General features: G+C 43.2%; 1 pseudogene; it reads left to right on the top strand.

The window, feature by feature from the left end:
- Positions 1-6,338: 6,338 nt before the first annotated feature.
- Positions 6,339-10,034, top strand: LOC144891197 (uncharacterized; annotated as a pseudogene).
- The last annotated feature ends 889 nt before the right edge of the window (positions 10,035-10,923 follow it).

Genomic DNA, 10,923 nt, shown 5'->3' with positions numbered 1-10,923 from the left:
AACCTTGCGAACTCACTTGGGGATATAGTGCCTCGGCCTTTTGCATGAGGGATGTCGATCTTGAATCCTTCTTCACCATGGGGGAACATCAGCACATAGTGAAGAAGATCGTCGCTCCGGTGCAGCTCTGTGATGGTTTGAAGTCTACCTTCAAGCTTATAGAGGATGACGTTCAAATGGTCCACATGCTCGCCGGGTATGATGATGGATACCTCGCTTGCCTGCGGGAGGTTGCAACGTCGAGCATGCTCACCTGAAGGCCGCTTTCTTGCATCCAGAACCATGATGATGTTGTTGTCTGCTTCCATCAACTCAAGGGCAGATTTCAGAGACTGGATTGTTGATGCAGCCAGTCTTGGAGAGTCTTCAGAATGTCAATATTACCGTTGAGCTGTTCATTAAATCCCAGTCGGTTTTCCAGTTCGTCACTGTCATGGAACCATATTTGAGCGAACGTTGGATGCGATTGATCACTTTCTGGCTGGAGTGGTTCAATGCGATGGTAGACTTTACCTTGAAGCTTCATCATGGGGCTGAATCTTGGCATGAAGTGCTCCTTGATTCCGATCGATGCCATGGCCAAGGCATTGTTGAACTGGCGTATCTTCTCAATAAACTCCTTTCGGTCGAACAGAACTTTGAAATCTTCAGTGTAGGTCTCGAGCAGATTGATTGCAAATTTTTGCCCTTCTCACAGCAGAATCCAGGTCGTTCGTCATTCCAGCAGTGGGCCTTGCAGAAGGGGCACTTACGTCCTGTATCATACAAACGTGGCAGCTTGTGATCTTGCTGCTTTGCTGGATAGTCAGCTTCTTCAGAGTGCTGGACATCAAACACTGCTCCAATCCTCCTCTTTTGCGTTAGAGCCATTTTAAGCTGGACTTTCATAGCGCTCTGGTGTGCAGCTGTGTTATGATCTTGTTCAGCAGATCTGTATTCCTCGGACTGCCTCCGAGACTGGTGTGCAGCTGTGTTACGTCTTTGTTCACCAGATCTGAATTCCTCGGACTGCCTCACACAGATGGTGCCCCATGATGAAACTTCAACAAATAAATATGCTTTCCGAGACTAATTCTTAAATATCCTCTTGTTTATAACTTCCACCTATTGCTTGAAAGGGTGAGGGGGGATTTACATCACTCAACATGATAAAACATGAGTAGACTGTGAATCAAATTCTGAAAAAAGCCAAAAATCCATATTGACACACAGAACGTGAAGTTTATAAAAGACTAAATCCATGTGGATCTTCACGTGCTTATTGTAAAAACTAGATGCTGAGCTGAAGGAAACTTTGATCCAACGTCTTGAAATTTCGAACATCAACCTGGTTCAATGAGAATAATGTTGTTTTTCACTTTAGCAATTGTTTCTCATGATTTTACAAGTTGGGTTGAATTTCAAAACCAACAACAAAGAAATATTGGTGCTTTATGAAGCTAAATACACTACTCACAATAAGCTAGGGATATTGTGGGAGTGAGTTAATTTTTTTATAGGGGTTAGGGTTAGGGTATTGAAATCAAGAATGCTGTGTTTTTTCACACTCATTAATAACCATAGAATTAGGACCAACAACTTTTTTCAACATAATTAATTCACAAAATCAACCACACCGAAGAACCTGCCAATATCCCTAACTTATTATGAGTGGCGTAAGTTTAACATGTTTGACATTTTACATTTTTTTTGGAGCAACAATTATTCTGGGTCACCGCCACACAGAGTCAATAATTCTGTAATTGTTTTAAAATGAAATGTCATTCATGTGAATAAAGCATTGTGATGATAATATGAGAGATGTTGCTTCCTTTTCCCTGTCCCTGCAGTGGTACAAGAGCTAACTGTTATAGTGAAGGTCTTACATCAGTTCCAACTGGAATACCAGCCAGTACAACATTTCTGGATCAGGAAACTTGCTTTTCTAGAAACCCTCAAAATATACATTTTCTTTCCCGATGTCTGTTCATCTTACTATAATTCACCAAATGTCCGTCCGTCTGTCTGTCTGTTCGTCCATCTGTCCGTCCGTTCTAAGGTACCGCAAAAACGGCTTAACCGATCGCAACGATATTTTCGGTGGGTAATCCTGGGATCTCCTGGAGTAAAATAGGGTATATTGTTTTTCCAATTTCAGCTTTGGCCTCCAGCATTTTCAGGTTTGGACTCCCGGATAACGTTATTTTCCCGGGTGCCGCACAAACGGCTGCACCGATCGGAGTCGGTGACCTCGGACAAAGACCTTTTATAAGGACATGGGTTGAATCCATGCTTGAGAGAATGCCAACCCCCTCCCCACCATCACGGTCATCTCTCCAACTCACAATCCCACGAGATATGCGGAAAGGACGACCCAAAACCAATTATCTTCTTTATGTTTCGTATATAAACATCATTAAAAGTAAATAATTACCTCGGCCAAAGTTCAAACGATCTGAGTTTAGTCTCTTCTACATGAGAGAATTCCACATAGCTATTTGGGCGGTGTATAAGCCAACAGATCGCTGTCTCCATCGATCTTGCCGAGGCCGTAACACCTATTGGCTCAAAAGCCTTTTAACTGTTGACTTGGTCGTTTTTACAATGAAGGAAACATTAACAATGTTGTTAAAAGTTTATTTTGTGATTAATTTGTGATTGGAGTTATGTTGTTTGGAAGGAAAAAAGAGATATCGAGTTCAAGTAAATGACGACATGCCGTGATGGTTTCTACCTTCTAAACGTGAAATTCACGGATCGCCATATGCAGATTCGCCACGGACCCACGATCGATGTTTCTATACGTGAACGTACCCGTTTGTTTGCGAACTGGTACGTTTTTCATGGAAGTCCTTCACAAACTTGCTGTCCATGTCTGACGTGCGGCTGAGGGTGCTACAGGAATGTGGAATTTACTAGTTTCATGCTTTAGCATTCGCTGTATCTGCATTGCCTGTTTGCTTCTAGCTTCCCACCCATGCGTAGCACGGGTATCTCATTAGTGTATATAAAATCGAATAACAACAAATTCAGCAGAAGGGAGGTTTATCAGGATCATAATTTGCTGTTCTCAATAAAGTTAAAGAGTAAAATGAAAACCTGTGAAGAGGAAGAGAAAGAGGTGATGGAGGGTGCAAGGAAGGGAAATATCTGAATGTGTTGTTTACCGGGGGTGTTTGTGAACCCGTATAGAGATCCAACTGAGCGAGGTGATGATGAATAAGGATAAAGAGATGACACCGACTGCATATTCGAATCTCTCCCCCAATGAGAACAGTTCCCTGGCAACCTGGGGTGTGTTAAGTCAGCAAACAGCTCATTAGCGATTGCCAAGCCAGCCATTCCTTATCAATGGTTATAAATTGAGTGCTTGCTCGAGTTCTTAAACCACTTGGCAAGTGCTCCACAAGAAACTTGGTAACTGAACACCCCCCCCACCCCCCCTCCGATATTCTTGAGGCCCGACCCTAGATCTACTGTAATCTATATACCCCAAAGATGAATGATGATGATGATGATAAGATGATAGCCCAGAGAGGAATGACCCTTTATGCCACTCCCGTAGGGAACGGGTGGCTCGAAAAAAGCAAAGTACAAAATATAATATGCAATTTGTTGTGTGTATCTGTCTGACGATTTCACTGGTCAACAAAATTTTAAAAGTTTTATGGTTCTTGTGTATTTTGAGGTGATTCTAACTAACATGAACCTGTAGATTTCGATTATGATATCAACTTTTCACTGGCACATCCAGTTTTTGAGAACCAGTATACAACAACAACAACATGCATTTTAAAAGGCCATTTTCCCTACTAGAGCCGGGGTTAGCCTTGCGGTCCCCATGACAATCTTCTCCATTTTGCCCTATTTTCTGCATCTCTCCTTGTTAACCCCCTTGCCCGCATTTCTTCTTCCACCATCTTTAGCCAAGTCTTTCTCGGTCTTCCCCGTCTTCTACTTCCTTCTACATTCATTTCCATCACTCTTCTCAACCAGTCACTTTCATCCTTCCTCAACACATGACCAAACCATCTCAACCTGTTCCTCTTCACAGCATCAATCACAGGCTCTATTCCCATCATCTTTTGCAATTCATCATTTGTCTTCCTCTCTCTCAACGATACTCCGCACATCCGTCGAACCATTCGCATTTCCACCCTTTCCAACCTTCGTTGCTGCTCTACATTCATTACCCATGTCTCGCTCCCATAAATCATAACACTCCTCACACATGCAGCATACACCTTTCCCTTCAGCTTCAACGACACTCCCCTCATCATCAGCACGCCACTCAATTCCCGAAACTTCTTCCATGCACATCTCACTCGAGCAACCGTTGCCGAGTCTGATCCACCTTCTCCATTCAGCATGTCTCAGTATACCATAGGTATACCTATATATGGTATACCTATATATGGTATATTGTATACAATAACCAGTATACCATAGGAATATCAGCCACAGCAGAAATTCGTCTTGTACTCACTAATCAGGACTTTGTAACGAGACTATCTGAGCTGGAAAGCGTTGCTTGGGATAGCTTTGTGGCTCTTGCTAACAATTACCTTGGAAATTTTTGAGCACTAAATTATGAAGCTTGTGGACAAGATGTGGAAGAGTTGCCAGACGCTCGGTGCTCGAATGTCACTCAAGATACATTTCTTCCATTCTCATCTGGACTTCTTTCCACAAAATCTTGGCGATGTCAGTGATGAACATGGAGAAAGGTTCCACCAGGAAATTGCCATCATGGAGACTCGATATGAAGGCCGATTTAATCCAAACATGATGGGCGACTACTGTTGGACTTTACAGCGTGAAAGTGATTGCTCCTACAAACGCAAAAGTAAACTTCAGAAGCACTTTTAATGCTATGTAAATAAAAACTTAAAGTTCATATTATTTTTGGAGATTTACATTTTTTTATGTGATGTAAATAAAAACTTAAAGTTCATATTATTTTTTTGTGATCTATATTATAAGCGTGAAAGGTTGTCTGTTTGTTTGTTCTGAAACAGCGTCGCCATTTCTCAACGGATCTTCACCAAATTTGGCACGGGGGTCCCTATGCACCACAGAATCACTGATGAACCAAAAATTTCCACCACCCCCCCCCCCCCCCCGGGGACCAAATTTACCATTTCTCAACGGATCTTCACCAAATTTGGCACGGGCGTCCCGATGCACCACAGAATCACTGATGAACAAAAAAACCCGACCACCCCCACACCCACGCCCACCCACATCCCACGGGGACCAAATTTGACATTTCTGCACTGCCTCCAAATCAAAGCTATTTCATCCTAGGATACTCTCTCATGGGATGTTTCAGGAGGCGATTGTTCACAGCCATTTGCAATAATGTTTACAAATACTGGTATTTTCAGTACAAAAGGTAAGATATAGTTATATTGATTTTGATGTATGTTTTTCAGTCAATACGCATATTGTTTTTCACTCAGTGGTGTCATATACTACTCAACACTAACGTATGTTTTTCAGTCCATATGGATATTGTTCTTCACTCAGTGGTGTCATATACTACTCAACACAAACGTTTCAATACATTTGTGTTTTTCTCCTTTCTTACAGACAATCACTTCTCAGTAACTTTGTAAATGGGACCTAAGAGGCAACGTTCTGCAAGTGCAGATGCACATGCAATACAAGTACAACAAAAGAGACAAAGAGAGTCCTCAACAGAAAGAGAAGCTCGACTTGCAGCCCAGCGAGCCAGACAGACACAACTGAGATCAGCTCAAACTCCTGCTCAAACACAAGCGCGAATTGCTGCACAGCAGACCAGACATGCACAACTCAGATCAGCTCAAACTCATGCTCAAACACAAGCCCGAATTGCTGCACAGCAGACCAGGCAGACAGCACTCAGGGCTGCAGAAACTCCGGCCCAGACAACTTCTAGAAAAGGGGCTGATTTAGCCAGACATTCAGCAGCCAGGGCAGCAGAAACTACAGTCCAGACAAGAGCACGACTTGATGCACACCGCACCAGGCAGACAGCAGTGAGAGCAAGCAAGTGGCAGAACAAGAGGCTTGCTGCCTTTCAATATGACTCCTCCATCAACTATGAAGGTGATTCTATTGTTCACATAGGTGGAATGTATGTCATCTGTAAACACTGTAGAGCAAAGAAGTGGAAGGCTGAATCACCTGGAATGTGTTGTGCTGGAGGCAAAGTGCTTCTCCCACCCCTCACAGAACCACCTGAACCACTGAAGTCACTTTTAGCTGGCAGCAACAGAGACTCCCTCCATTTCTTGGCAAACATACGAAAGTACAACTCCTGCTTTCAAATGACCTCATTTGGTACTACAAGCATTGTGCAGCAACAAGGATGAATGGAAACTTTTAAGGTTCAGGGACAGGTTTACCATTTGGCTGGTTCGCTTTTGCCCTTACCTAATTTATCTGCTGAATCTGCTGAAGACCCAGAGTTTCTTCAAATTTATTTCCTGGGTGATGAGCAGCAGCAGGTACAGCAGCGCTGCAGAAAAATTACAACTGTCAGAGAAGAAATTGTGCTGGCCCTTCAGCAGATGCTCCATGCTCATAATAATAATGTTAAGAGTTTTCGCACTACTTTGCATACTCTAACACAGGCAAACTGGAAAGTAATCATCCATGTTGACAGAACTCCAACAGGACAGCATCTACGGCGCTTTAATGCTCCTACTGTTTCGGGTGTGGCTGTCCTCATATCTGGACAAGAATTCAATCGGCGAGACATCATTCTCCAACAGCAAGATGACAAACTGAATCTTATTTCTGAAACTAATAAGGCCTATGATGCCTTGCAGTATCCTCTCATATTCTGGAAAGGTGAGGATGGATATCACTTTGAACACCAAAGACGTGATGGAAAAAAGTGTCTGCCAATGACTGCTATTCTTACCGAATTATGGTCAGACAAATGGACAGTCATATTTTGCGATATGGTCAGCTCTTCCACCTGTTGACATGTATGCCAAGATTGAGTCTGAGCGATTGTGCTACATCAGACACAACCAGAAGAGATTAAGAGTGGAAAGCTATGTTCACCTTAGAGATGCTGTTGCAAATGATGGTCATGCTGCCAATGTTGGACAGTTGGTTATACTGCCCTCTTCCTTTACAGGGGTCCTCGCTACATGCATGAGTACACACAGGATGCCATGACTTTTGTTCGCTACTATGGTAGACCTGATCTGTTTATCACTTTTACCTGCAATCCTACATGGCCCGAGATCCCAGCAGAACTTATGCTTGGTCAGACAGCCCAAGACAGGCATGATCTTCTTGCCAGAGTGTTTCGCCAGAAGGTTATTTTACTTATGAATCTCATCACAAAAGGTGCTGTTTTTGGAGATTGCAGACGTTACATGTACTCCATTGAATGGCAAAAGCGTGGATTGTCACACATCCACATTTTGGTCTGGCTTAAGGATACGATTCGTCCAGCTCAGGTAGATGATATCATCAGTGCAGAGATTCCAAATCCTATCGAGGACAAAGTATTGCACGAAGTAGTGGTGAAGCACATGCTCCATGGTCCCTGTGGTCACATCAACACTCATTCTCCTGGCATGAAAGCGGGAAAATGCACAAAACGATACCCCAGACCTCTTCTTACAGAAACTCAGACAGATCAGGATGGATATCCTTTGTACAGAAGAAGAAAGCCAGGTGATGGGGGCTTCACCACTACTCTCAGAGTGAAACAACAAGAAATTGTCATTGACAACCAGTGGGTGGTGCCCTTCAACCCTCTCCTTTCACGCATCTTCAAATCACACATCAATGTTGAAGCATGCTACTCAGTCAAGTCTATCAAGTATGTCTTGAAGTACGTCAACAAAGGTACTGATTAGGCAGTCTTTGGTCTGCAGAGAGAGGAAACCAAAAATGATGAGGTATCAGCATATCAGATGGGTCGTTACATCAGCAGTAATGAGGCTGTGTGGCGTATTCTCAACTTTCCCATTCATGAACGCCACCCCAGTGTTATGCATCTTGAGATCCATTTGGAAAATGGGGAAAGAGTTTACTTCACAGAAGAAACCGCACTGCAGCGAGCCCAGCAGCCACCTAGGACCAAACTAACTGCATTCTTTGATTTGTGCAAACAGGATTCCTTTGCTAGAAGTCTTCTCTACTGTGAAGTGCCCAGATATTACACCTGGCAAGAAGGGAAAAAGGCATTTCAGCCAAGAAAGCAAGGTGCAACAATCCCTGGACACCCTCACATCAGATCCAGTCAAGTGTCAGGTCGTGTCTACACTGTTCATCCAAACAACTCTGAGTGCTTTTATCTCAGACTCCTCCTGCACAACATTCATGGTCCAACCTCATTCCAGGATCTCAAGACAGTTGCTGGATATGTCTGTGCAACATACCGTGAAGCTTGCCTGAGAAGAGGTATCTTGGAAGATGATGCACACTGGAACAGTACCTTGGAAGAGGCTGCAGTCTCGCATTCTCCAAGCAAGATGAGGAGCCTCTTTGCTATCATTATCTGTGCCTGTTCACCATCCAATCCTGAGCAACTTTGGCATAATCACCAGGACAGCATGACAGAAGACATACTGTATCAAGCACAACAAGAGTAAAAAAAAAACCATGACCTCTGCCATGGACAACCAAGCACTGGTACTCATTGGAAATACTGTACAGTCCATGGCTGGCAAGGATCTTCAACAGTGTGGACTGCCTGCTCCTGTATGAACTGAACCTGCAACTCTCAGTCGAGAGATGCTTCAGGCAACCACTTATGACATTCAACAGCTGCAACAGTATGTCCACCAATATGAACCACTCTTGGTTCCAGATCAAAAAAAAGCTTATACAAGGATCAAACAATATTATTGTTGGCATCTGACTCAGGTGGAATTGTTTTCCTTGATGCCCCTGGTGGAACAGGCAAAACGTTTTTGATCAACTTAATTTTGGCACAAGTTCGTTCACTACAGCAGATTGCTATGGCAGTGGCCTCATCTGGAATTGCTGCAACTTTGCTCACAGGTGGCAGGACTGCTCATTCTGCCTTTAAGCTGCCACTCAACCTGGCCCACAATGAGAGTCCTGTGTGCAATATTGGCAAAGGATCTGGACAGGTACAGGTTCTAAAGCAGGCCAAGCTGATAGTATGGGATGAGTGCACAATGTCTCACAGACTTGCATTTGAGGCTCTCGATCGCACCTTACAGGATCTCAGAGGTAACACTAAAATCATGGGTGGAGTCACACTCTTGCTCTCTGGAGATTTCAGGCAAACTCTACCAGTCATTCCAAAGGGTACACCTGCTGATGAGTTGAGAGCATGCCTCAAAGAATCCTATATTTGGAGACGAGTGGAAAAACTCCATCTTTCTACCAACATGAGAGTTGCACTTAATAGAGATGTCTCAGCAGGCCAGTTTCCAAAGGTTTTGCTCCAACTTGGCAATGGTCAGCTACCAGTAGACACTGAGACTGGAGATGTCACAATACCCCCAAATTGTGGAACAATCATCAACACATCTGAAGAAATGCTATTAAAGGTTTATCCTAGCCTCTCACAGAATTATAAAAACCATGAGTGGCTTTGTGAACGTGCCATCCTTGCTCCCAAAAATGACATTGTACAGGATATTAATGCCACCATCATTCAACAGCTACCAGACCAATCCACATGGTACAGGTCAGTTGACACTGTAGTTGATCTTGACGATGCTGTCAACTATCCAACAGAGTTTCTAAACTCTCTTCAGCTCACTGGCGTTCCACCTCACAATCTGCAACAGAAAGTGGGAGCCCCCATTATGTTGCTACGAAATTTGGATGCACCAAAACTCTGTAACGGTACAAGACTCGCTGTCAAAACTCTTATGCCCCATGTGATCGAAGCCACCATTATGACTGGTTGTGCCAAGGGAGAAGGATGTTTTTATTCCACGGATTCCCATCATCCCAACAGATATGCCATTTCAGTTCAAGCACCTTCAGTTTCCAGTGAGACTATCATTTGCTATGACCATCAACAAGTCTCAGGGACAGTCTGTCAAGGTTGCTGGAGTTGAACTGACAAGTCCATGTTTCTCTCATGGTCAACTCTACGTTGCATGCTCACGTGTTGGGGCAAGCACACATCTTTTCATCAGAGCACCAAACGGCAGAACAAGAAATGTTGTCTACCCCAGAGCTCTTGCTGACTAAAACACATGTCTGTTAATATTTTACCAAGGCAGTGCTGGTGGCCCAGTGGATCATGTCCTTGCTTGCTACGCAGACGATCCGCGCTCCAATCCCAGCAGCCGGCAAAAATTGTGAAGTTCACCAAATGTGGCCCGTTCTGAGATATCATAACCAAAATGGATTGAACTTGGACCTAAACCACCAACTCACTCACTCTTTTTAAACCTAAATGACTTAACTTAGAACAAGTTCCTATGTTATGTACATATAATTACATACAACATGAACTACATAACAACTTGCTATAAGTCAAGTCATTTACTTTCTACATATTTGGAACCCGGGCAACGCCGGGTACCTTTGCTAGTATTTTATAAAGTTCATATTATTTTTGGAGATTTACATTTTGTTATGTGATGTAAATAAAACTTTAAGTTCATATTATTTTTTGTGACAATAAATAGACTTATTGAGACTTAATCAAGAAATTTGCATGCTCTAAAGATTTTTTCCACACTTATGATGTACTACGTCAAGGTTACGTGATAGCGAAATTTTAAGGTCAGATTCGGATTCGTGGGCACCAAATTAGTTAGAAACAATTGAAAATAAGTCAGAACCAATTTGGCTGTTGACCAGTGCTTTTGACCGTGATACATTCGGTCGTTACTTGTCCAATCTCAATCAAACTTGACAGGAGGACTAAGGGTCACAAAATGAAGGTTGTAGAGAATTCACTTGTTCCCTTCCCCAAGGGGGTTTTTTCTCTGCCAA

This window comes from Myxine glutinosa, chromosome 3 (genome assembly GCF_964187855.1).
Source record: "Myxine glutinosa chromosome 3, kmMyxGlut1.1, whole genome shotgun sequence".
In the NCBI taxonomy this organism is placed as follows: Eukaryota; Metazoa; Chordata; class Myxini; order Myxiniformes; family Myxinidae; genus Myxine; species Myxine glutinosa.
The sequence above is the reverse complement of the archived record's forward strand: the minus strand, read 5'-3'. Positions and strand labels throughout refer to the sequence as shown.